Raw genomic sequence first — 27,612 nt, 5'->3', positions numbered from 1 at the left:
TTTCGGGACTAAATTTGCAAGCAGGAAATGGCTTGTGAAGGACTCGGTGGCGATCTGTGGGTCTTCCCTCTCTCAGATCTCACTGCAGATGCTGCGTAGGGTGAGTAGGTTTTTGTTCTTAGCTGGGGTATGGCTTTACTGAAGGGCACAATCCTTTTGGCCAGTTCAGAACTTACTTGGGAGGATTAGGAGGTGTCTTATGAGAATGTTTTAATTGCAGAATGTACTTCTGCTCGTCTGCTCACCTCCTCACCCCAGTCATGCGGTGGCAGGTGTGTGTGGGGTGTCCCTCTCTTTTAAGCCATTGCTGGTTGACGTGGTCACTGTCCACACGTCACTTCGCTGCCCTTGGGCAGTGCTCCTCTAGAGGGACATGCTGGCTCCACGTGCTGGTGTCACTGAGATTGCCTCTCGCTAGAGAGTGAGTGAGTGGTTTGGGTTCAGCAGTGCTGGTGGCTGGCTCAGATGGGGTGCCATGTGCTCTCCCCTCTGAAGGAGTTGTCCGAACTGCTCGGGGTACTGGGTGGAGCTGGCAGGGGTCCCCGGGTGCACCTCGAAGTTGTTTATGATGTGCTGCTGCGTGTGTCTACGCTGGGGTGTCCCCAGTCTCCTGGACACTTCCTGTGACTTTGATGAACTTTGAATAAATGATGTGTAACAGACTTGAGCATCGTAACAGTATCCTGAAATGGAGGTAGAGCTCCGTTGTGCTATCTAAAAGGTAGGTGAAGTGTGTCTTGGTCTTAGCAGTTGCTCTCATCGTGAAACATCTCTAATTAAAATTGGGTTTTGGCTTTGAGCTTGAATGGTCAGTGTCACTTGCTATCCCTCTTCTGTCTTGATGTGTTTATTTCCAAATGAAGGCATTTATTTGTTCTAATTACAAAGGTAGTACGTATTATCTGCCATTAAATATTTTAAACTGCAGTATATTATACTTACAGAGGAGTTGCAAGTCTGATACAGAACACTATTTCTGAACCCCTGAGTAAGCGGGGGACCTGAACCCTCATTACCCCTTGGCTTCCTTGTGTTTCCACAAACAAGACAGTGACTTGACCGTACAAAACCCTCAAACGAGGAGAGTCACAGATCCTCGCTGCCTCGACCCATTCTCATCTCACCAGAAGGACCAGCTCAGAGTCATGCTAACATCTCACTGTCAGGTCTCTAGTCTCCTTAACATCGGGCCGTTTACTCAGTGGTGTTTCTTTTTTTTTATTAATTAAAAGTATTGGGGTGACACTGGTTAATAAGACTGTGTAGGTTTCAAGCGTACAATTCTGTGATACGTGCGCAGTATATTGTGTTGTGTTCCCAGGTGTCTTATTTGGACCAGCTTCAGGCTTTGCCTCCGGCTGGACCAGTACCGCAGGGGAGCCGGTTCAGGCTTTGCATTCTCTCAGAGGTGCACAATTTCAGCTCGTCCCACTACCAGTGGGGCTCTGCCAGGTATCTCCATAGTGAGGGCTTTGTAATTAATAAGTACACTGTGGGGAGGTACTTTTGAAACAATGTATCTGTTCCTATTAAACTTTCAGATTATTCATTTATTTGGATCAGTATAGGCTGGCAGTTTTCTTTTATTCAGTAGGTTACCCTCTATCATCATCATTTATTTTTATGCTCATGTTATCCCAGGTGTGGACAGTGGGACCCCCTGAAGCCAGCTTATGTCTTCTGATACACCCCCATATTCGTTTAGCCTTTGTTGCTTTCTGGGACCCCAAGATCCTCTGGGCTCCTCATGCACTTTTCTGGCCCAGCCCTGGCATCAGTCTTCTCTTCAAAGAAACCCAGTTATTTTTTATGACGGTTGGTACTCAGAGAGCAGAGTCTGGGCACCATATAGAGGATTGTTGGGGTGTGAGTGCACCCAGGCCTTCAACAGAGCTGCAGAGTGTATGTGTGCATACACGTACACATTTACATGTGCATATATACACACATTCTTGTGTTTTTATAGCACCTGTGTCTATTTTTATATCTATTTATATATATTGAAAAACATGGGTTTATTCCATTGCCTCCAGTTTCAATCTAACACCACAGGGTTTGTCCCAGTTTCTCCGTTTTCCAAATTAGTGGCTTCCTTTTCCAACAGTGACAGTCTTAGATGCCATTGTCCCTAATCTATCTGAGCAGTCGTCTTGCATGTCTTATACTGCTTTCCTCTCCCACACAGATGCTCTCTGCCCTCCATCTTGCAGCCTCGACACCCAGCTTTGTGGACATCCTCTTACGTGGAAGCTCGTGTCCCCGTTTTGAAATTTTGTTTTTATCTATTTAGCAAGAGAAAGATGAGAAACATCAGCTTGTAGTTGTGTCACTTCAGTTGTTCATTGATTGATTCTCATATGTGCCTTGACCAGGGGGCTTCAGCTGAGCCAGTGACCCCTTGCTCAAGCCAGCAACCATGAGATTATGTCTGTGATCCCACGCTCAAGCCGGTGAGCCCACACTCAAGCCAGAAACTTTGGGGTTTCAAACCTGGGTCCTCAGCGTCCCAGATCAATGCTCTGTCCACTGCGCCGGCACCTGCCAGTCACGTGTCCAAGTTTTTAAAAACAAGTCCTGTACACGGTCTTGCCCTCCCCAGGCTGTTGCCGGAGCCATCACTTCATTGCTGCTGATCGCACACCTGCTGTGTGGTTTCCATGGGACACTGTAGTGAGCCCTTTCTCCCTGACACACACTGGTGTTCTTCCCAGCTCTTTGCCTGTAGACAGTGCTGCGGTGAGCCTTCCTGTGCGTCTTACGCCTGTGCCTCGGCTGTCCTGCGGGTGCAGCTTCTTCCTGGTGTCCTTAGTGCCTTCTCAATGTTACACTTCCTCAGTGGTCAGGCAGCCTGTTTTTCCTCACCATTTCATAAACGACATCCCTGTTCTTCATCTCCGTTGATCTCAGAGTAAGGGCTGAGTGAGAATGGACGTGTATTCATGTGATTATGTGCAGTATGTGTACACTTTCTATGAACTGTGTGTTGATATGTCCTAACCTATGCAGATGTTTTCCAGACAGAGAAAAACTCTTTGTATCCTAATTTCTCTACCAGATAGTCTCTGCTATATAAAATTCTTAAGCGTTTGGGGTCAAATGAGTCAATATCGTCCTTGGTGGTGTCTGCAGTCTGTTGTCACCAGGCTCGTGCACCCCCTAGGTTGCAGGTTTTCCTCCTCAGTCTTCTAGCTACGCGAGGTGTAATTATTCACCTCCACAGCTCCAGTCTAGCTGAAATTTATTTTGGAGTATGGTGTGAGGTAAGTAAGGATCACTCTGAATTTTTCTCCGAATGGATAGCAAATTGACCTAATTCTGTTTATTGCCTAGTCTGTCCTTCCTGCTGATTTGTAATGGCACTTGTATCAAAAGGTAAACTCATAGATGCGTATGACTTCTGTTTAAAACAACAGCAGTTTTCTCTCTCACATTTCTGGAGGCTAGAAATCTGAAATCTGGCAAGGTCATACGACCTTTGGGGGCTTCAGGAGAGAAACTGTTCCTTGCCTCTGCCAGTGTCTGGTGGCCACCCCCACATTCCTTGGCTTGTGGCTGCCTCACTCCTGTCTCTGCCTGAGTCTTCACACAGCTCTTCCCTCTGGGTTGTGTTTCTTTGGCTCTCTGTTGTAAGCACACTTGTGATGGCATGTATAACCCACTCAGATAAGCCAGGGCAGCCCCCTCGAGATCTTTCATTTAATCACATCTGGAAAGACTGTTCTTTTCCAAATAAGGTAACATTTACATTGTAAATCATCAGGACTTCATATCTTTGGGTGACCGTTATTCAGCCCACCACAGATATTGTTTGATATTTCCTTGGGATGTAGATGACCTTGGAGAAAAGAGGCCTCTTTGTGATAAGTCCCCTGGACTTTCCTTCAGTTTTCCTAGCTTTTCATCATAATAGAGGGGTCATCTAGATCAGTGGTCCCTAACCCCTGGGCTGCAGACCGGTACCTGTCCGTGGGCCATTTGGTACTGGTCTGCAGAGAAAGAATAAATAACTTACATTATTTCCGTTTTATTTATATTTAAGTCTGAACGATGTTTTATTTTTAAAAAATGACCAGATTCCCTCTGTTACGTTCGTCTAAGACTCACTCTTGATGCTTCTCTCAGTCACGTGATACGTTGCCACTAAAATTAAACCCATAAACTAGCAAAATGAGTGAAAAACAAAATTCCATCGAAAATTTTTTTGCGAAGTGGAAAAGGGCCAGTGAGGAGACAGAAGAAGAACCTATGACCTCGAGAAAAAGAAGGCTTCATTTAACAGACAATACCAGGGGTCCTACTTGAGGTATGGATTTATCGCAACTGGTGCTTGCGCACCAAGGCCGCTCTGCATAATATGTGGCACTATTAATGAGGCTAAGTAATGAGGCAATGAAGCCTTCAAAACTGCTTCGCCACTTGGAGACCAAGCACCCTACTTTAAAAGACAAGCCTTCTGAGTATTTTGAAAGAAAAAGCATGAACAAGAATGACAGAAACAATTACTGGTGGCCACTACATCAGTAAATGTGAGTGCACTGAGAGCATCATACTTGGTGGCTAATCGTATTGCTAAGGCTAAGAAGCCATTCACCATTGGTGAAGAATTGATCCTTCCAGCCACTAAAGACATTTGCTGTGAACTTCTAGGAGAGGCTGCAGTTAAAAAGATAGCACAGATGCCTCTTTCGGCTACCACCGTCACACGGCACATTGAGAAAGTAGCAGAGGGCATTGAATCACAATTGTTGGAAAGGATTAATAAATCACTGTGGTACGCTTTCCAGGTTGACGAATCTACAGATATTGACAACAAGGCAATGCTACTTGTTTACATGCGTTATCTTTATCAAGAGGATGTGCATGAGGATATGTTATGTGCACTATCATTGCCAACCAAAACCACAGCCGCAGAACTATTTAAATTGCTGGATGACTATATATCAGGAAAACTGAAATGGTCTTTTTGTGTCGGCATATGCACAGATGGAGCTGTTGTCATGACCGGAAGGATGTCTGGTTTAACTACTCAGATTAAGGAGGTTGCACCTGAATGCAAGTCTACGCATTGTGTCATTCACAGGGAAATGCTGGCTAGCCGAAATATACCACTAGAACTTAACAACGTATTGAATGATGTCATTAAAGTTATTAACCATATCAAAGCACATGCCCTTCACTCACGCCTGTTCAAGCAGCTTTGTGAGGAAATGAACACGGAGCACAGACACCTTCTCTTATACACAGAAATAAGATGGTTATCCCGAGGGAAGTCCCTCATCAGAGTGTTTGAATTATGAGAGCCGCTGCAGAGATTTCTCTCAGAAAAAAAGTCACCGCTAGCAGCACATTTCAGTGACGAAGAATGGGTCGCAAAACTCTTTTACTTGAGCGACATATTTAACCTCCTCAGTGACCTCAATCGGTCACTTCAGGGGAAAATGACAACTCAACTGTCTTCAAGTTGGCAGATAAAGTAGCTGCATGTAAAGCCAAACCGGATTTGTGGGGACGACACGTGAACAGGGGTATATTTGACATGTTTCAAGAGACTGAGCCCAAGCCTTCATTGTTCCAGCTGGTGCACGATCACCTGTATTTGCTTTTAAAAGAGTTTGAACGCTACTTCCCTACCACAAAAGACCCACAAATTGCCAAGGAATGGATCCAGGATCCATTTGTCAATAAACCAGGTGAATCCAGCGTGTCTATGCAAGAAGAGGATCAACTACTGGAGATCGCAAGTGACGGCGGCCTTAAAAATATGTTCGAGACTACAACTCGTCTGGATTCAAGTTCATGGCAGAATACCCCGAGATCGCCACAAAAGCACCAAAAACCCTGTTGCCATTTCTGACATCCTATTTGTGTGAAGCAGGATTTTCTGCAGTGACAGCAACCAAAACAAAATTACGGAATAGACTGGACATAAGCAACACACTTCGGGTGTCATTGTCTCCCATTACCCGTAGGTGGGACCGTCTGGTTGCAGAGAAACAAGCTCAGGGCTCCCACTGATTTAGCGTTATGGTCGTTGAGAGATAGGCTACTATCTCTCATTCTATATAAACATTATAATAAATAACCCTTAACTTACAATTTCGTAACAATGGTGAGTTGTATTTTTCATGCACTTTATATTTGTTTTTGTGTTGTATCTTATTTTTAAGGCATGTTTAAACGTCACCATAGCAACTGGAAAGTGTTTGGAGGCAGAGAGGATGTTACTCATATTATGTTGGTGCGATGTTAAGAGGACGCTTCTAATAAAGTTGCATACGAGTACACAGTGGGTTCATGCTTATTTTTGTTGTCATAGGTTCATGATTGGTAGCGAGCCTGAACCTATCATATTACATATTGATGTCAGACATGAAATGTTGTCAGAATAACAAATTTAAATACAGCCTGAATAATGAGGACATCTTTGTTCCTCCTTTAACTTAACCCAATAAATATAGTAAGTTTGACAATTATATTTAAAAGTACCACAGTTTTTATGCCAGTCGCATAATTTTATTTTGTGCATTTATCTGTCTCATCCTAAAGGCCGGTCTGTGAAAATATTTTCTGACATTAAACCTGTCTGTGGCCCAAAAAAGGTTGAGGACCACTGGTCTAGATAGCTGGTCATCTGCAAACAGGTATATTTGTCTCTGTGCTTAATTATGTGTCCTTGGGGTGCATGATTAACAGTCTCTGACAATAGTAGACATCTTTGCCATTTTGTTACTTATTTCAGTAGGTTAATTTTAGATTTTAACTAAATATGATATACCATATTTTCCCGTGTATAAGACACACCTTAATTTTGGGGCTCAAAATTTGAAAAAAAAAAGTATTACATAAAGTTACTGAACTCAAGTTTTATTCATCATAAAATTCATACAACTCCTCATCCACGTGAAAGAGCGGGAAATGCAAGTTTAAAAAAATCTATAACCAATGTATAAAATACACCCAGTTTTTAGACCCCACATTTTTTGAAAAAGGGTGCATCTTATACATGGGGAAATATGGTATTTTACTTCTGGGCAATATTTTTTTATAGCCATTTCCATCTATTCCTGATATCCTGTACTAAATTCCATAGGAAGCAAGGAATAGATGCTGAATTTCATCGGTCTTTTGGGCATTTTTAAATGGCCATTTATCAGTCATGTCAATATGTTTATTTGTCCTTTGAGCTATAAATGCAAGATGTATCCACTTCCTAATACTGAATCCTACTGCATTCCTAGAACAGACCCTACTTAGTCGTGGTGTTCTATTTTCTAAATTTAGTGGTCTGGTGTTCTGGTTCAAGTTTTACATGTTTGTAAACTGCCTTGTAGTTAGTTGGTAATCTCTTCTCTCGGATGCACTCATTTTGGGGAGGCAAAGAGTGATCTTCCTCAGGAGTCACCCTTTTCCACCACGTGCAAGCCATGTGTTTTAGATGAAATGGGCCAACTGCGTGGGTAGACTGGGATGGTTCTGTCTGTTAAGTCCCATCCCCTTGGCCCCTTGACTACAGTTACTGATCCTCTACTGGGCTCAGAACCCGATTAATACCAGTGAGATACAAAAATAATTCGTAGGGTCCCCATGGGGCAAAGAGCTCTAACTTCCTTGGGATCTACCCAAAGAGATAATTACTGCCGTTTGTAACACTTGTTATTTCGGAACTGGGTAAGGATGATACTGTATCATTGTGAGCTGGATTCTGTGTGTTCCGTGTGGGACTGGAAAGTGCTAATTGCTTCTGTTTTTTTTCAAAGAAACTGATTATAATTTCGATTTACCAACCCATTTGTATTTTGTTTGTTTTGGTTTTGTGTTTTACCCATTCTTATTTAGTCCTACATTTTTAATTTTTTTTTTCTTTATTTTGACTCAAATACTTAGCTCATTTATCTTCGTTCTCCCTTATGAAGTTTATAGCTTTGATTCACACTGAGTGTGGCTTTGGCAGCATCATGTAGAACTTGAAAAGTAGTGCTCTTTGTTTTTCTTTTTTTAAGCCTTTTTGTTGGAAATATTTTCAAACAAACCTCAAATAGAAGACCAGACTGCTGTCTCATACACCTGTCACCTGCCGTAACCATGGGCAGCATTTACCATTTTTGTTCTCTCTCCCAGCCCCCTCCACGTTTTATTTTGAAAATTTTAAAGCATATCTCAGTTTTCGTGTAACTTGTAAATACTTTAGCATGCATCTTTAGTGGATGAGGGATTTAAAGGAATCATACCTTAGAAATTTAACTATACAGTGTGTCCGTAAAGTCATGGTGCACTTTTGACTGGTCACAGGAAAGCAACAAAAGACGATAGAAATGTGAAATCTGCACCAAATAAAAGGAAAACCCTCCCAGTTTCATACCTATTCAGTGCAGTTCAATGTGGGCTCACGCACAGATTCTTTAGGGCTCCTTAGGTAGCTATCCCGTATAGCCTCTACAGACTCGTCACTGACTGATGGCCTACCAGAACGGGGTTTCTCCACCAAACTGCCGGTTTCCTTCAACTGCTTATCCCACCGAGTAATGTTATTCCTACGTGGTGGCGCTTCGTTTTAAACGCGCCGATATTCACGTTGCACTTTGGTCACGGATTTGAATTTAGCGAGCCACAGAACACACTGAACTTTCCTCTGTACCGTCCCCATCTCGACTGGCATGGCCGTGGGCTGCTCTGCTGTATACACAGTGTTACGTCGTCATCTGCGCATGAGCACATGCTGCCACATCATCCTACAGAAACTAGGAGGGTTTTCCTTTTATTTGGTGCAGATTTCACATTTCTATCGTCTTTTGTTGCTTTCCTGTGACCGGTCAAAAGTGCACCATGATTTTACGGACACACTGTACTTTAAGGTCATCTGATGTCTTTGTTCAGTTTTCTCCAAATATCACAAAATGTGGTTTTATACTTGTTTTGTTTGAATCAATACCCAAAAGTGTCCACACTGCACGTGGTCATTACCTCTTACGTTTCCTTGAAAATCTACTACAGTTGATTTTTCTCTTTTTTAAAAATGCTCATTTAATTAGGAGAGCAGTTGGGCCATCTGTGCTGAGGGATTTCGTGTGTTCTGGACTGGGTGGGGTATGTGGTGGCGGTTGCAGTGTGTGCTGAGGGATTTCGTGTGTCCTGGACTGGGTGGGGTATGTGGTGGCGGTTGCAGTGTGTGCTGAGGGATTTCGTGTGTTCTGGACTGGGTGGGGTATGTGGTGGTGGTTGCAGTGTGTGCTGTGGGGTTTCGTGTGTCCTGGACTGGGTGGGGTATGTGGTGGTGGTTGCAGTGTGTGCTGTGGGGTTTCGTGTGTCCTGGACTGGGTGGGGTATGTGGTGATGGTTGCAGTGTGTGCTGTGGGGTTTCGTGTGTTCTGGACTGGGTGGGGTATGTGGTGGCGGTTGCAGTGTGTGCTGAGGGATTTCGTGTGTTCTGGACTGGGTGGGGTATGTGGTGGTGGTTGCAGTGTGTGCTGAGGGATTTCGTGTGTTCTGGACTGGGTGGGGTATGTGGTGGTGGTTGCAGTGTGTGCTGTGGGGTTTCGTGTGTTCTGGACTGGGTGGGGTATGTGGTGGTGGTTGCAGTGTGTGCTGAGGGGTTTCGTGTGTTCTGGACTTGGTGGGGTATGTGGTGGTGGTTGCAGTGTGTGCTGTGGGATTTCGTGTGTTCTGGACTGGGTGGGTTATGTGGTGGTGGTTGCAGTGTGTGCTGAGGGGTTTCGTGTGTTCTGGACTTGGTGGGGTATGTGGTGGTGGTTGCAGTGTGTGCTGTGGGGTTTCGTGTGTTCTGGACTGGGTGGGGTATGTGGTGGTGGTTGCAGTGTGTGCTGAGGGATTTCGAGTGTTCTGGACTGGGTGGGGTATGTGGTGGTGGTTGCAGTGTGTGCTGTGGGGTTTCGTGTGTTCTGGACTTGGTGGGGTATGTGGTGGTGGTTGCAGTGTGTGCTGAGGGATTTCGTGTGTTCTGGACTGGGTGGGGTATGTGGTGGTGGTTGCAGTGTGTGCTGTGGGGTTTTGTGTGTTCTGGACTGGGTGGGGTATGTGGTGGTGGTTGCAGTGTGTGCTGAGGGATTTCGTGTGTTCTGGACTGGGTGGGGTATGTGGTGGTGGTTGCAGTGTGTGCTGAGGGATTTCGTGTGTTCTGGACTGGGTGGGTTATGTGGTGGCGGTTGCAGTGTGTGCTGAGGGATTTCGTGTGTTCTGGACTGGGTGGGGTATGTGGTGGTGGTTGCAGTGTGTGCTGTGGGATTTCGTGTGTTCTGGACTTGGTGGGGTATGTGGTGGTGGTTGCAGTGTGTGCTGTGGGGTTTCGTGTGTTCTGGACTTGGTGGGGTATGTGGTGGTGGTTGCAGTGTGTGCTGTGGGGTTTTGTGTGTTCTGGACTGGGTGGGGTATGTGGTGGTGGTTGCAGTGTGTGCTGTGGGGTTTCGTGTGTTCTGGACTGGGTGGGGTATGTGGTGGTGGTTGCAGTGTGTGCTGAGGGATTTCGTGTGTTCTGGACTGGGTGGGGTATGTGGTGGCGGTTGCAGTGTGTGCTGTGGGGTTTCGAGTGTTCTGGACTGGGTGGGGTATGTGGTGGTGGTTGCAGTGTGTGCTGTGGGATTTCGTGTGTTCTGGACTGGGTGGGGTATGTGGTGGTGGTTGCAGTGTGTGCTGTGGGGTTTCGTGTGTTCTGGACTGGGTGGGGTATGTGGTGGTGGTTGCAGTGTGTGCTGAGGGATTTCGTGTGTTCTGGACTGGGTGGGGTATGTGGTGGTGGTTGCAGTGTGTGCTGAGGGATTTCGTGTGTTCTGGACTTGGTGGGGTATGTGGTGGCGGTTGCAGTGTGCTGCTCTGGCCTCATATTTCTGTAAACTGGCAGCTGGGTTGAGAAGCATCGTTGGTTTCAGGTGGGTTTTTTAATGTTTTGTTTTGTTTCTTTGCAGGGAGGGTGGAAGACAGGGGGAGGTGTCAGGAGTAAGCCCTCAGTCCAGCTGTGTGCTCAGGGACATTCCCCAGGAGGCCTGCTGTCTCCTTTCTGATTGATGAGTGGGCACTGTTAACAGGCTGATTGTGTCCCTTATAAAGTTCTTTATCAACCATTTACTTAGTGGGTTCAACAGCCACTTTGCTGGTAGCCGTTGTTTCACTGGTGTATTAGCTTCTTATTCCTGCGGTAGCAGATGACCACACGCCTGGCTGAACTCTCTCACGGGGGTGAAGGCAGGGCGTTGGGGCCTCTAGGAAGCTCTCGGGCAGAATACATTTCTTGCCTTTTCTAGCTTTACGTTACCTACCTTCATTGTAGCCCCTTCCTCCATCTTTAAAGTATAATATTTTAAGGATCGCATTACTTATGATTATATTTAGGTCCCGTCTGTGTAACTTATCTGTAACATTCATGGGTTTCAGGATGAAGGGCCTGGATATCTGTGGGGGCCATGATTTAGCCGATATATGGCAGTTGCAAAAGAGAGATTTTTCTAGTTCTGTGCCTACATTTATAATTGGCCTTCTTACACAGGCGCACCTTGTTTTATTATGCTTCCCAGATGTTGCATTTTTTACAAACCGAAGGCAAGACTCCACCAGCAAGAAAGATTACGTCTCGCTTTATTGCAGTGCTTGCTTTATTGCAGTGGTCTGGACCTGAGCCTGCCCCATCTCTGAGGTCAGACTGTGTCAAGAAGCTTCCCTTACCAATCTGGTTACCCTGAAATATGGTTCCTATGACAGGGAAAAACGAAGACCATAATGTTTAGAAGGTATTGGGGCTAGCAGCTTCCAAAGTGACAGCGCATTGTTGTGGCTTCCCCCAGTATTATACACTTGGTGTTTCAACCCACTGAAGTCATTTTTTGGTGCTTCTGTTGTTGCCCCAAGTTGGCCTCATGTTCTTCGGACGTGGCCCCCTCAGGATGAGACTGCTGGTTTGCTTTCCGCCATAGCACCAGGCCTCGTCTTGTCTGCATTCTGCTCCAGACCTGGAATCAGCCCTGGTTCCTCAGTGCGGAGTGGTGTTTGGATGCCACGGTCTTTGTCCAGGGGTGCCCACTGCGGCGTGGGAAACGATTGTGAGTATAGATAGTTTCAATTCAAACAAAAATTTACGTGGCTTTTACTTAGATGTGTATCTTTTACTTAGGCTGAAAATGTTGGTTACCTAGTCACCTTATCTTGCAACATGTATAATATTTTCAGAATAAAATACTCGTATTATTAAGATACATCCCACTCAGAATATACTGTTAAGTTACTGTAGGTTCTGTTTGTTTGTTTCTAATGTTTCCATTGACTGGAGCTGTGGATAGCTCAGTGGCTTCGAGCCTCTGCCCCAGATGCGAGTTGCCAGGTAGAAGTCTGTCTATCTCCCTTCCTCTCACTTAAGAGTAATGAATGAGTAAATGAATGAATGAATGAAAATAAAAATTTCCCATTGGTTTGAGAGGGGGAGAAGGGAGAGTGAGAGAGAGAAGCATCAATTCTCCTTGTTCCACTTAGTTGTCTACTCATAGATTGCTTCTCTTATGTGCCCTGCCCGGGGCCCGAACCCATGACCTCAGTGCTCTGGGATAACCCTTTCTCCACTGAGCCACTCAGCCAGGGCCAAATTATTGTGTTTTAAAGTTACATTTTCTCTGATGATTATGCCACCAAGGTGACATTGTTAGATTCATTTCAGTTTTTTTAAGCAAACTTTTTATTGAAGTACAGTAAACATACAGGGAGTTCTGCAGATCCTGAGCATATAGGCTCAGTGATTGCTCACTGACTGAACTCACCCATATGACCAGCATTGAGAGAGAGAGCAGGGGATGTTTTAGTTTGAAGTTTGTTCTTCTCTGATTTATATGGTTTTCAAAGCAAAGCTGTAAATCGTGGTGTGTTCAGAAGTGTTTGGCTTCCATCCCTGTCCTGCTCCCTCTTTCCTTCCCCCATTGTTTCTTTCTGCAGATATGAACAGATGTCCTCTCTTGTACTCTGCACGTGCCCGGGGACCACACAGGGGCATGTGTAAAGTGCCCCTTCCCATGCCTCTTAGGCAGCCTGTTGATGCCCTGTGTGGATGTAGCGTGATTGTCAGTCAGTCGCTTCTCTGTGGAAGTTGTTTCCAGACTTGGCTAGCTTTTTATTCTCACTGTTTTTTGTGGTTTCTATAACCCCTTCTTCACAGAGCAGCCAGAGGTCATCCCAGGGGCGCTTCGCGTCTGTGTGGAGCTGGATGGCCTCAGCGACTTCTCAGGAGCTGCCCCTCTCCTGTCCTTGGCGGAGTCACAGACAGGTCGTCTTTCTCTTCTGTTCCTCTGGTGTTTGGTGCTGGTTTTCTAACAGTGGTGTTAACAGTTTGTTCTGGCCCTGCTGGCTGTCTCGGCAGGTGGAGCATCCTTGTCCCTGCTCCCAGATCCTCGTACCACGCAGCGTCCTGTGGAGTCCGGGCTGTAGTTGTCTGCCTTGGCAGAGTAGAAAACCTCTGCCCTGTCTGCACACTGTGCTCGTGGTAGGGCACCCTAACAGGGAGGGAGTTCTTTGGGGGATAGCTGTAACATTAAGGGTTACCAGAAGTGAGGTTCCCTAGAATAACCTCAGAAAAATGGTGCTGGATCCTGACCAGGCGGTGGTGCAGTGGATAGCGCATTGGACTGAGATGCAGAGGACCCAGGTTCGAGACCCCGAGGTCACCAGCTTGAGCGCAGGCTCATCTGGTTTGAGCAAAGCTCACCAGCTTGGACCCAAGGTCGCTGGCTCGAGCAAGGGGTTACTCAGTTTGCTGAAGGCCCACGGTCAAGGCACATATGAGAAAGCAATCAGTGAACAACTAGTGTCGCAACGAAAAACTGATGATTGATACTTCTCATCTTTCTCCATTTCTGTCTGTCTGTCCCTGTCTATCCCTCTCTCTGACTCTCTGTCTCTGTAAAAAAAAAAAAAAAGAAAAAGAAAAACGGTGCAGACACTTCCTTGTCTGACAGATGAGGGGGAAACAGGCCAAGTGGAGAGGTGTGACAGGCCAGTGTCAGCAGGCGGTGGCGTCATTGGAGTAACCACTGTGGCTTAATGCTCTGGAATCTGCGGAAGGCTTGATTTTTCTGTTTGTTTCTTCCTTTGGAGAAAAGCATTACATTTGAAGCACTGGTTTTGATTCCTAAGTATTTCCACCCGCGGCTTTTGCTAGTTTTGTATCCATAGCAAAGTTTTTATAAACATGAGCTAAGCTCATTCTGGCTCATGGAACTTTTCTATGTAAATTGTAGGAAGAAAACTATCTTCCAAGTATAAATTGTTGCCCAAGGTCAAACTTGGAATTATTCTGTTCCGTATAGTTAAATGGGATTTGTAATTGGAAGATGAAAAGAATATTTTCATTGCAGGACTGCGGGAGAATCGGCCAGAGCTCTGTTCTCTAGCCGGCCCTTCCCCTCCCAGAAGCAAGAGGCCCTGGTCAGATAGCTCTGTTGGTTAGAGCCTCTTGCTACACAGAGATTGCTAAGTACACTGGGTGGGGACTTGCTGTGGCCCGAGGCAGTGGTGAGGAACCTGTGTGTGCAGGAGCTGCTCTGACATTTTCACATGCGGGTCAAACGCAGTGACCCCAGGGTCGTGCAGATGTATCTTCACCTGGGAGCACTGGTTGGTTTCTTTAATGAAACAAACAATTTTAGTAATGGGGACCCTAGACATCCTCTAGGCCAAGTGACCGCCCAGGAGGGAGCACGGCACCGTGGGGAGGTTTGCCCAGTGTTTGCTGGAAGCAGGTGTGCTCCCTGTCAGGGACGGTGTCCTCGGGCCGAGGTGAACTGTGTGTGCTTAATGCTCTTCCTCGTGTGCCTGCCGGCGGCTGCCGGGCCTTCTCTGCTGCTGCCCGGGTGCTTGCACGGCAAGTCTGCTCTGCAGGTAGCTGCCCTCACAGAATCTCTGCAGGTAGCTGCCCTCACAGAATCTCTGCAGGTAGCTGCCCTCACAGAATGAGAACAGCTGAGAAGTCTGACTTCAGACTTGAAACAGGTCTCAGGACGGCCATTCACTGGGTGGCAGTAGCCCCTTCTTACCCGTTTCCCTCTCCAAGGGGAGCATCAGATCCCACAGAGCTTTCCCCTCCTGCAGATACTGTCTCGAACACTTAGCATATGTCCATCCATAACTTCTGTCCTTGTTAAAACACCTTTCTTTGTTCGGCGGCAGATGAAATACTGTGTTTTTCCACGTGCTCGCCTCCCAGCTTCCTGAGTGTGACCTAACAGCGTAGTGGCTCCTCTTCAGGCTGACCGGGGGCTGTTGCCAGTGACTGCCACCAGTGACTGCCACCACCTGGCTCTGCCCTGCTGCTCTGGTGGCCAGAGACCCTGGGGCACAAACACACCCAGCTCTCTGGCACAGCGGGGTCCGCATCAAGGACCGCAGACTCGACGTGGCCCCTGGGTGTGTGGTCGACGTGGCCCCTGGGTGTGTGGTCGACGTGGCCCCTGGATGTGTGGTCGGGGGGATGCTCGGGCAGCGTCCACCCTTCGTGCGAGGCTCAGTCTGGGGGTCTGCTGACCGGATTTTACTGCCTCTTCTTAACATAGCTCCTAACACGTCCTCTGGGACATGAGTCTGTTTTGAGTGGGTAAGAAATTTAACACACTTACAAAGCAGTTGGAATGTGGGATTTCTTGAGACTTTTAAGATTTTTTTTGCCTGACCGGTGGTTGTACAGTGGATAGATCATTGATCTGGGACGCTGAGGACCCCACTTTGAAACCCCGAGGTCTCTGGCTTGAGCTCAGGGTTGCTGGCTTGAGTAAGGAGTCACTGGTTCAGCTGGAGTCCCCCCGGTCAAGGTGAGTATGAGAAGCAGTCAGTGAACGACTGAAGTGGCACAACTTATCTCTCTCCCTTCCTGTCTCTTCTGTCTTTCCCTCGCTCCTGCATAACTGCATAAGTCTTTAAAAGCAGCCTGCCCTGACCAGGTAGCTCGGTTGTAGCATTGTCCCTGCCAAGGTTGTGGGTTTGATCTCTGGTCAGAACACGTGAATAAGTGGAACAACAAACTGATGTGTGTGTGTCCATCCCCCCTTACCCCGCTTTCTCTCCACCTCTCTCAATCTTCCTTCCTCTCTGAAATCAATTAAAAAACAAAAAAAGCAACCTGCCTTGTTGAGAAATTACAATGTGCTATATTTAATATTCACAGAACTATTTCTTTTGCTCTTATATTTTCTTCTTTTGTATTATTTAAAAATTATGTAATTACATGAGCGAGCGAGCTGGCATGAGCATCCATCGTCTTGGGGGCGTGGGAGCTGGAGCTCAGGGCCCCCAGGGAGTGCAGGATGGTGTCCGTTCTTGCCCGAGCGGGGGGGAGTCAAGACTCGGTCATGGTGCAGGTCGTTGTGGGGGCCAGTTACGGGACTGTGCTCCACAGCATGTTTGCTCACAGCATGCTTCTCTTTGGACACGTACAGTACCTGGGTATAGGTGGGAGAAATTATTAGAAGTAAGACTTGCTGAGTCAAAGAACGTTTGTATTTTAAATTCCAACCTATAATCAAGTTGCTTTCCAAAGAGATCACATCAGTAATTATTCCTCCAGCCACACCAGTTTCCCGTACCTTTCTCGACAGTCATCAAGCTTTACTTTTGCCAAACCGAGAGGTGAAGTGAAGACTCACGCTACTGTCAACTTGGGCTTTATCTTGTACAGATTAAATAAACATTTCTTGCATTTTTGTGAAAGATGTTAGTATCTTTTGCCTCTGCATGGTCCCCCTCCCCTCCACCTCTTATTTAATGGGTTGTTAGAGTCCTTGGAAGAAATACTGTAAACTACACTCAGTCAACTCTTTCCCGGAAGTCTTTGAGACTGTGCCCTGTGTCACACACCCTTGCATGTTTGTGGTAAAGGAGATATTTTTATGACTGAGACAAATACATTTTGTATTTTTTGCCCTAATATAAATTTATTCATTATAAACAAGAGATTTAGAATAAGTGGTTTGAGATATTTTTTCTCTAGGACAGCTATATAAAGTTTGTCAATAAAAGCTTTTTGTCAGATTTCATTTCTGCTTTGGTTTGGGAAACGAACCCGATAGTACTGCTGTTCAAACAGGAGCCACATGCAGTGGTGTCATTGAACATTTTCTGATATCTGCTCAGAAAATGCAAGAAGAAATAGGTGAAGTTAAGTTTAATGATATATATTGTTTAACCCAATCCAAAATATTAGCATTTCAACGTGTAATCTATATAAAACTATGAATAATATTTTAACATGTAATCAATATAAAATCATCAATAAGATGTTTTACTTTGAGTGCTTTTGGTCTAAGTCTTCAAAATCAGTATGTATCTTAGACTTGCAGCTTGTATCACTGTGCGCTAGCCACACCATGAGTGTCGACAGACACCGATCACCAGGGACATCGGCAGCGTGGCTCTGACGAGGATTGTTGCATTCCATTCCTCTTCTGAAGCTACCGTTTGTCCAGTCTTTTTATTTTTATTTTTTTTTGAGAGAGAGACAGACAAACAGGAAAGGAGAGAGATGAGAAGCATCAACTTGTAGTTGTGGCACTTTAGGTGTTCGTTGATTGCTTCTCACATGTGCCTTGATTGGGTGCTCAAGCCGAGCTAGTGACCCCTTGCTCAGGCCGCAACTACAGAATCATGTCTGTGGTCCCTCACTCAAGCTGATGAGCCCACACTCAAGTCGGATATGAGCCTGTGATCACGCCAGCGACCTCAGGGTTTTGAATCTGGGACCTCAGTGTCTGTCCCAGGTCGTTGCTTCATTCCCTACACCACCACTGGTGGTGCCACTGGTGGTGCAAGCTGTCCAGTCTGCTTTCTAAACAAAGTTATAAGGTGTATTGACCTGACATGTTCTTGAATTAGGCTCTAGATATTATTGTTTTTACTCATCTGTGTAAAGGTATGCTGTTTTCCTCAGTATTCTATCTATACATTGATGCAGTAGAGTACTTCATCACATGTACTCATTAGTGGGATTAAACACTAATATCCTCAGTGAGATACCTCCTATAGAGCAACAAAGACTCCAGAAGTTCACAAATAGGAAACGTAAGTGTTAGGAGCTTAAACATCTGGCCAAGGGGATCCAGACAGTATCTGAGCGAGACTGTGATCGTCGCGTCCTGACAGCACATTTGGTGTTCTCTGCAGTCTTCTTCTCCCAGAGGACATCTGTGTTTTCAGATTATGGAGAAATAACGTGAACCTAGTAAGAGTAACTGTCCTTGAGGGAAATTCTAAGTCACCGTTCCTGAAAAGAAGTGGAACTTGACAGAATTAGTGGAGAAAGAACAAGGCTGCAGTGAGGCAAGCCGTGGAGCCCAGCAGTGTGTCTCATCCGAACTTGTGCTGCTTCATGTTGGAGACCAGGCTGCTGAGGTGAATGTGCCCGTGTTAGTTAACATTTCCTGAGCAGAGAAGGAGCCTGGGTTTGATGTGCTCAGTCTTAGGACAAGTCAACCTGGGTTGATACTACAGTTTATTTTTATAGCCAAGTATAAATAAGCTTAATCATAAAAGGAGTTTATTGGTGTATTTCAGCTAGCAAGGGGGCTGAAACATAGTATTCTTTGCCCTGACCTGCCTGGTGCGCTAAGGATGGGAGAGCCCACTTGAACAACCTCTCTAAGGGTGTTCCTGTGGGCGCAGGACTGCCGGCAAATGTCAGTCCTCAGATGCTGTCAGCCAGTGAGGAGCCTGTGGTCCTGTCTGCTCGTCCGGACCTCTCAGCATGGCAGTTAGCTAAAGCTATGAGGGCAAGTATCAATAGCATAAATTATGCACTGTTTCTCTATCCGTGTTCACCCATTGGCCGTTAGAGTTGTTGGCTAACTCATCTGTGATGACCGTCCGTGTACATGTCTCCTTTCACTCACGTGTGCGAGCTTCTTCCTAAGGCCTGTGTCTTGAACTAGAGGTGGTGTTGCTCTCTCGCGGCATCTGCACCTTACGCCTTCACAGGCCTTGAGAGTGGAGTCAGGGCCGAGGTTTCTTCCTCATCGGAATAACCCCTTTTCCCAGAGGCACTGCTAGTAGTCCATCCACAAGGCCACCTCTGGGTCTCAACATACGTGCCGGGGAACCGCTTGTCCCGTGTGCCTGTCCCTGCGCCAACACACAGCCTGAACTACTGTCGCTGAACATCTTGATGTTGGGGAGGGCGGGCCCTCTCCATCTCATTTTCCTCAGAGTCTTATCAGCTGTTCATGGCCCCTGATTTTTTTGTTTAAAATTTGTTGTATAAATATAAATTGTATATGTAAATATTCTAAAAATTGTATATATGTATATTGTTTTACAATGCACCATTACAAAAATGTCTGTAGAAGTGTTTTGTTCTTTTTTTTTAAGACTTTATTCATTTTAGAGAGTAGAGAGAGAGAGAAGGGAGGAGCAGGAAGTATCAACTCCCATATGTGCCTTCACCAGGCAAGACCAGGGTTTTGAACTGGCAACCTCAGCATTCCAGGTCAACGCTTTATCCACTGTGCCACCACAGGTCAGGCCAGAAATATTTTAAAATTACAATGTGTATAAAATCTGGTTGTAAAATTCCACACCTACGTGCATAGGCACACCAATTTTGGAATTTAACCCTTTGAGTAGTGAGTTTTTTTCATGCTTACTGACCCCTGGGAGTGAGTTTTTGGTGGTTGTTTTTTTCCAAAAAATTAAATTAGTTCCAGTTCCAGTTTTATTAATTTAAAATCATGTTTGTTTGATAACCAATTTATAGAAACAATAAGAACATACATTTGCCTTTTTTTTTTAATTTTATTTATTTATATATTTTTTACAGAGACAGAGAGTGAGTCAGAAAGAGGGATAGACAGGGACAGACAGACAGGAACAGAGAGAGATGAGAAGCATCAATCATTAGTTTTTCATTGCGCGTTTCAACACCTTAGTTGTTCATTGATTGCTTTCTCACATGTACCTTGACTGCGGGCCTTCAGCAGACCGAGCAACCCCTTGCTGGAGCCAGCGACCTTGGGCTCAAGCTGGTGGGCCTCGCTCAAACCAGATGAGCCCGCACTGAAGCTGGCGACCTTGGGATCTCGAACCTGGGTCCTTCAGCATCCCAGTCTGACGCTCTATCCACTGCGCCACCACCAGGTCAGGCTACATTTGCCTTTTTTAATGTTGCCTTATACATTTTTAAAATAAATCGATCGTACTCTGGATGGTCAGGAGGCACGAGGACGTACATGAACGTTCGTACCACTCCAAGGGTTAAGTTGCATTTTCTTTGCAGTTCTAATCTAATTAGAGAAGAATTGCAGCCTTTATGATTATCTTCCTGTGTAGGTGAACATGCGTTTCTACATTTGTTTAGGTCTTTTCTGTATTTCACAAAGGTTTTTATAACATTCTCTATAAATCTTACTTTTTATTTGGTCCGTTTCTAATAGTTTGTTGCTGGTGTCTGGAACATAATTTTGCATGCTGGTTTTGTTGGACTTGGTTGTGTTGGTGTGTTCACACGTGGTCGCTCGGACGTGGTCGTGTCTGAACTCAGGCAGCCTTGCTCTTTCCCACCTGCATGCCTTTCTGTTTCTTGCCTTATTGTCCTGGCTGGAATCTCTAGTGTGGTTTGAATAAATACAGCACTCAGTCAGTGAGCCTGTCTTCTTCATGACCCTGATGTGAATGCTGCTGATGAGGGGAGTGTCCTTGTATTCCCAGTTTTTATCAGGAATGAGTAAATCATATCAAATTCTTTATTTGAATGCTTTGTGATGATCAAATCTTCTTGCCCCAATGCTAATAGTGTGGTGAATTACATTATTTTTCTAACAGTGCACCCCCTTGCATTATTGTAATAAACTTGATTTTATTGTGATATATGTGTGTGTGTGTGTGTATGTGTGTGTTATTTATTTATTTATTTATTTATTTATTTATTTATTTATTTATTTATTTATAGATATAAAGGAAGAAAGATGAGAAGCATCAACTGGTATTTGCAGCACTTTAGTTGTTCACTGATTGCTTCTCATACGTGCCTTGACTTGCAGGCTCAAGCTGATCCAATGACCCCTTTCACAAACCAGTAACCATGGGCTCAAGCTGGTGAGCCTGCACTCAAGCTGGCAACCTCAAGTTATTGAACCTGGGACCTCAATGTCCCAGGTCGATGCTCTATCTACTGCACCACCACCAGTTAGGATAGATACACATATTTGCTTTTATGTTTCTGGATCAGTTGACCAGATTAGGTTAGGCTTTTGCTTTAAGTACCTAGATGAAATTCACACACTGATTTTCTCCTCTTACCCTGGTCTGGGAGGTATTCGAGTCCTCTGGGTCTGTAAGTGAAGTGGGAAGGCTCTCTCTTGGGGCATTTGGCCTGCCTTTCTGTTGTGACTTTTATATTTGTTTTTTCAAAGATTGGAGAGGCCTGGTTATTTAAAGTTTACATTTCTAAACAGGATCATTTGCAGAATTATTTCTAGAAATTGCCTATTTATCCGTTTTTAAGTTTTTGGTAATATGTTATTTTCTCAATAGAATTCTTGTAAGATTTTTCAAAGTCTTATTGTGGCTGTAGTTTTGTGGTTTTTTTACCCCCTTTGAATTCTTAATATTACCTAATTACACTTGTTCTCTTTTTTCATTAATCATTTTTGCCAGAGAGCTAACTTGTTTGTTTGTTTTTTACAGGGACAGAGAGAGGGATAGATAGGGACAGATAGACAGGAATGGAGAGAGATGAGAAGCATCAATCATCAGTTTTTTGTTGCGACACCTTAGTTGTTCATTGATTGCTTTCTTATATGTGCCTTCACCGCAGGCCTTCAGCAGACCGAGTAACCCCTTGCTCAAGCCAGAGACCTTGGGTCCAAGCTGGTGAACTTTTTTTGCTCAAACCAGATGAGCCCACGCTCAAGCTGGTGACCTTGGGGTCTCAAACCTGGGTCCTCCACATCCCAGTCCAACACTCTATCCATTGCGCCACCGCCTGGTCAGGCTAACTAGTTTTTTTTTAAGACTTATCTGTAGGGTTGTGTTTATTCTCTCTAGTATATCTTTTACTTCATTTCTTATCTTTATTTCTTTCTACTCTCTAGGTTTATTCTATATTTTTTTCCACTTTTAGGAGAGAATGATTAGCCAATTAATTTTTTCTTTTTTCTTTAATATGGTGGCTTAAGGCTGTCAGCTTGTCTCCAAGTTACACTCTGGCTTCATTCCACAAGTTTGGATATAAACTGCTTTATTCTGAATATTTTCTGGATTCTAAGTATTTTTAGATTTCTTCTTTGATCCATGAATTATTTAGGAGCAAGTTTTAAAATTTCCCGGTTAAAATTTTAAGTTGACTTGTAATTAATTATATTGTAGTCAGACAGTGTCATGAAATTAATTTTTTGCCATTTGTTGAAATTTTTCCCCCTCAACTCATGGCCAATTTTTAAAAAGGTTTCCTTGTATACTTGAAAAGAACATGTCATTTCTAATCATTAGGCAAAAGATTAGGTAAACCCAATAATGCAGGTTTATTAACTACATTGTTTTAATTTTCTGTACCATTTTAATTTGTATACTCTGTTACCAAGAGTGGAGTCAGTCTTCCCCTGTAGTCTTGGATATGTCAATTCTAGTAAACTTCAATTTTTACTTTATATATTTTTGTAGCTATGTTATCATATATACACAGATAATCAGAGCTGATGAATCTTTTATTCTTGACCTTCATTATTTTTGTTTTTTATGTTGTTTTTTTAGCATGCATGAAAAAGAGAGAGAAACTGATTTGTTGTTTCATTTATTTATGCATTCATTGGTTGTTATGTATCCTGACCAGGGATCGAACCTGCAACTTTGGCATATCGGGACAATATGCTAACCAACTGAGCTACCTGGTCAGGGCTAGAATCTTAATTCTATCTTATGTACATAATGTTTCATTATGAAACATTAGGGGATGTTTCAAAATGAATATGAAGCGATAAAATACCCCCTAATTTTTGTGAACGGTGTATTTTAACTCTCTCCAGATTTTATTATTCGTAGCATATGGTCACAACTTGTTTCACTCTAGGTTACCAGTTCCTTGATCAATGTTCTTCTTGCAAGTCTCTGGCTTTCATTTTCTTCTTGCTGAAATATGTCCTTTAATCAGTTGTCCACTGATAGTAATTGATTACTTCATTCTGGTTCTTAAATCAGATGAAGAATTTCAAGTTGATAGGTGTTTCCTTCAGTGTAGCTGGCAGGTGTTACTTCACTGTCCTCTGGTAGGGTGTCACTGTGCCCTCCTCCCCTGCAGGAGACCCATCTCTTCCCCCAGCTGCTTCTCAGGTCTACCCCTGGCATTCTGAGGTTTCGCTATAGTGTGTTTTGGTGTGGATTTGTTTAAATTTTGCTGCAAGCCACCTGTTGTGTGTCTTTTGGGGAGGGGAGGGAAATGTCGTGTCTTTCCATTCTAGGATTTTCTCTAGTTTTCCTTCTCTGCTCTTGGTATTTTCTTCATTTGGAACTCCTATTAGACATATGTGGAATGTCCTCTTGTCTGCGCTTTTTAACCTCTTTGTTTGTCCACCTCTAGATTTTTAATGCCGTCTTTATATGTTATGTCTCTAATCACTAAGATTTTTTTTTTTTTAAGTCTCAGTCTGATAGTTCTGTTATCTGAGGTTCTTGATTCTAATCCTATTTCAATCTTATTTTTTGAATTTTGGACATTTAGCCTCTCTGCAGTGTGGGTAGGTCTGTAGGTGTTCTTTGCAGGCTGGTGTAAGGTTTATTCCCTCCTGCACGGGATTGCTTTCTGACTTGTTAATTTCTACATTTAACCTAGGGGTTCTTGGACAGATGGGATTGTAGGAGTTTGAACCCTGAACCTTTATTGATTGGTCCATGGTTGCTGGTGCTTAGAGGTGCTCCCAGCACCCCGCACAGGCTGGTCAGAAAGCATCCTGTAACACCTCTGTGCTTGGGGGCTCTTATTCTCTTGTTCTAGCACCTGCCTTCTTCTGAGGGTTAAGCCTCATGGGGATCATGGCTTTGAGTCAGAGTGGGGATGGTGGCCTATTTCTAACCTTGTACATTGTGCAAGCCCAAAGCTTCTCCCTTGTCCCCAAATGTCATAGACCGATGCTCACCTTTTGAGGCAGGCTTAAGTGGTTGGCACATTATCTGGTGTGAAATGTTGCTGGATGTAGACATCTCAGAATTCACCTCTGCAAACTATCTCACTGCACTAAACCTCGCTAGGAAGAACAGCTGGTCATAATTAGCACCAAGGCACCCTGTGATGGTTTTTAGCACCAAGTTAACATTTGATATTATAATATTTTTTGTTAATTACAGGTTCTTTAGCCAGCTCTTGTAAGGCCTCCTGTGCAGTAGGCACTGTGTGAGCTGCTCCCCAATCCCTCCCTTGGGCCTCCCACTCCATCCCCCAGTCCAGAGCTGCGCCTTCAGAATCTACACAACAAAACATACTTGTCAGAGTTGTGGCCAGGCAATCCCTGTGGAAAGACTACCTACAAACAGCAGCAATAGCACAAGAAGGGGTGCTGACAAGTTCCTTGGAGCTTAAAGAGACTCTTCCTAGTCTAAGTAGACGAAGAGCTTCTCCTGGGGGGGGGGGGGGTAGTGCACCAGGGCACCTTCCTGCTGACTTAGCACACTGCTTTGAGGATGATGTCTTTGGCTCTGAGTGGCAGGTTTTCCTTTGCCTTGCGTGGTTTCTGTCCCACGGTGATGTGAGGGCTGTGGCGTTTTTGCCCGCTGTGCTGGGCTTCTCCCTGGCCCTCAGTTTGCACATACAGTTGCCTACTTGACATCTCCGCTTAGCCATCCAGTGGACATCCCACATGTCACCTCCTCAGCGTAAGTCCTGATTTTCACATCACACATTCCTTCTCCCTTAGGCCAGCTAGAACCCCCATGCCATTCCTGACTTTTTCCATGGCCCTGGTTCAATTAAGATGGAACTCCGGGGCCACCTTCCAAATCTGGCCACTTAGTTCATCTGCCATTGCCAACCTCAGTGGTAAGCCAGCCAGTCATCTTGAGACTGAACAACTGCAGTAGCCCCCTGCCCACCTTCTCTTTGTACTTGGACAGTGTTCCACGGGGAAGCTCCCCACCAGCCCTAGCTGGTCTTACCTGACCTCTCTGTTCCCACAATGCCCATATGCCCCTGTGGCTCACCCCATGTAGGATGGTCCTCTGCTCAAGTATCCATGGTGCACTCCCATACTTTATGCAGGATTCTGCTCATATGTGTCCTTACCACAGGTACAAATTGGAATCCCTACTAATTCCTCCACTAGAATTGTACTCACAGTGGGCACAGGCCTGGCATATCATCCGCACCCACCTGGATAGAAGCCCTTCCGAGGTTGGGGCTCCTGTTCTGCCTTGATTGCCTGGCAATAGGCACCCCCCTTTTCCTGTTCCACTGCAGAGATAGTGTACTCTTTAAAGGAAGGAAGGTCTCCGTTTTTGAAGGGGATTAAACTGGCAGCCAAAAAACAGAGTGAGGATATTTTATAGAAGGAAGGACATAAGGAACAGAACCCCACACGAGTGAGGGGAGGGAAGGAAAACCCGTGCTCTGAACTTTGGAGGCCTGGCACGTGTTCCCAGTGAGTGTTGTTAGGCAAAGCCAGCTTGTCATCGGCTACCAAAAGTTGGAACTGGTTGGGGTAGCAGCTCACTGGCTTTGCGCGGTCCCTCGAGGCTTCTCGTTTCTCTTGGCTTTTGGGTGAGAGGCAGAGCTGCAGTTCTTCCTGCCCCTTCCCTGGTTGGCCCTGCAGGTCTCCGGTCCGGAGCTGGGCAGGACTCCTGCGCCCTGACCTGTGCGCGGGGCGGGGCGGGGCCACCGAGCGGGCGGGGCGCCGAGGTCTGACGTGTCTCGGCGGGATTGGAGCCGCCGCCCTATATAGCCGCCGGGGCCCGTGCCCCGGCCTCGGAGCGGAGCACAGGCACCCTAGGCTGGCGGCGGTGGGCGCACCGCACAGGAGCGAGTGAGTGTGCGAGCTGGCGCACGGAGTGGGCGGGGGTGCGGGCCGGGGGCGCCTGCGCCCAGCTCTGTGCGTGGGGAAGTTGGGGCGCCGGGGGCGGAGCCGGGTGCCGGGCTGGGCCGCCGACGTGGAGCGCCGGGCGGGCGGGCAGTCAAGCGGGGGAGGGGCCGGGGTCGCCTTTCGTCCCCCTACCCTGGCCCAGCCGCTGCCCCTCCTCCCGGCACGGGCTGTGGGCGCCCCCTCCTCCCCGGGCCGGCTGGGCGGTGGGGGGGGGGGGGGGGGGCGGCTACGTGTCACCAGTGCGCATGGGCCGTGGCGCTGGCACGGGAAGAGTTAGAAACTTTCCCGAGTCCAGCGCCCGCCGGTCCCGAGGCTACAGCGCCCCCCTGACCCCCAACCAGAGTCGCTGTTCCCTCTGCGCTGACGCCCCCCAAGGCCCCTACGCAGGGGGAAGTGCGGCCGACCTGGGCCCAGGTCGGTGACGTGGGCGGCTGGACCGTGCCCCCTTACCCCCCCCCCCAGGAGAAGCGCTCCTCCCCCAGGAGGAGGGGGGTTCACAGATGTCTGTCCCGCAGGGTAGCCGGCGGCGTTGGGGATGGCGGGAGGGGTCTGGCAGTCCGGCTGCACCTCCACCTGCTGCCCACCCCGCCCGCCTGCGTGGTCGGGGCCAGCCCTGCGCCCTCCTCGGGCTGCAGCGCATCATGGATGTGCCCCAAGGTCCCGGACGAAAAATACATTACGGAAAAATACCGAATTTGGATGGAAGGTGGGGAGGCCGAGCGCGCTCCTGCCCCTTTAAGCCTGTCCCCGCCCGCGGGCTCGCGTGGCCTGTGGGAGGGCCGTGCTGAGGTGGCATCTGCGAAAGTTCCTCCTGCGGGATGGTGCCGACTTCCAGACTTGGCGGAACGCACGGGCGCCCGCCTCTGCGAGCTGCTCCTCCGGTCCTCGTGCCGGCGCCCCGAGAGAGACTGTGGCCGGCTGATTTCTCGGTCCATTGGGATTTCACGTTAATGAGTTTGGTTTATGGGTCCTGAGAAAGACTTTAAAAAAATTTCCCTTGCAAGTTTGTTGTGGGGATAAAAGTAAGTTGTTTTGGGAGAAGAGGGGAGAGGGCCTGGGTTTCATCTAGGTTTTGGTGCTCTCCATACTCGGTCCTGTCTCGTGTGTGAAGTGTGGAAATTTTCGTTAGTTGGAGGTAACACTTTCTGGACTGTTTCTCATGATTTATCTTTGCAAAGATATTTCCTTGTAAATATGTTATTGTCAAAATATCACAAGGAATCAGTTTATACTTCGTTGTTTGGAAATATAAATTTACAACTTCATTTAAAGATTTTTCTGCTGTGCCTTTGTTAAAGATTTCAGGTGTAATCTGCACATTTCTCTCACTTGGGGTCAAGAGCGCTTGTCGTTTTCTGGGGGGCAGAGAAGAGTCTTGGCTTCCATCCACTCTCCTTTTCTAGTTGTTTGCTGCATGCTTACAATCTGAGATCTGGCTTTTTTGCTGTGGACATTTACACTCCAGAGAAACACCACCTGAAGTCCAGGTTGAGAGTAGCTTGAGATTTGTCTTTGGGAGACCCGACTGCTTTTTGCTGGGGAAGGAGTCGGGAGGCAGTGCAGTGAGGAAGGGACCGGGGCCATCTTGGGA

The 27,612-nt window shown here is 46.2% G+C and overlaps 1 protein-coding gene across 2 annotated transcripts in view; it reads left to right on the top strand.

The window, feature by feature from the left end:
* HDLBP (high density lipoprotein binding protein) overlaps window positions 1–27,612 on the top strand; it is an 83,992-nt gene that overhangs the window by 11,163 nt on the left and 45,217 nt on the right. Inside the window, exon 1 of one of the 2 annotated variants that reach the window (XM_066345837.1) lies at window positions 25,856–25,964. The exons of the other annotated variant lie outside the window; for it this stretch is intronic. The gene's annotated coding sequence lies outside the window, so the exon portion shown is untranslated. Of the gene's footprint in view, window positions 1–25,855; window positions 25,965–27,612 lie in introns of those variants that run through there. 2 annotated transcript variants of the gene reach the window in all.

The sequence above is a fragment of the Saccopteryx leptura genome, chromosome 7, assembly GCF_036850995.1.
Source record: "Saccopteryx leptura isolate mSacLep1 chromosome 7, mSacLep1_pri_phased_curated, whole genome shotgun sequence".
NCBI classification, from domain to species: Eukaryota; Metazoa; Chordata; class Mammalia; order Chiroptera; family Emballonuridae; genus Saccopteryx; species Saccopteryx leptura.
Note: the sequence above shows the minus strand (reverse complement) of the source record. Positions and strands in the feature narration are given on the sequence as shown.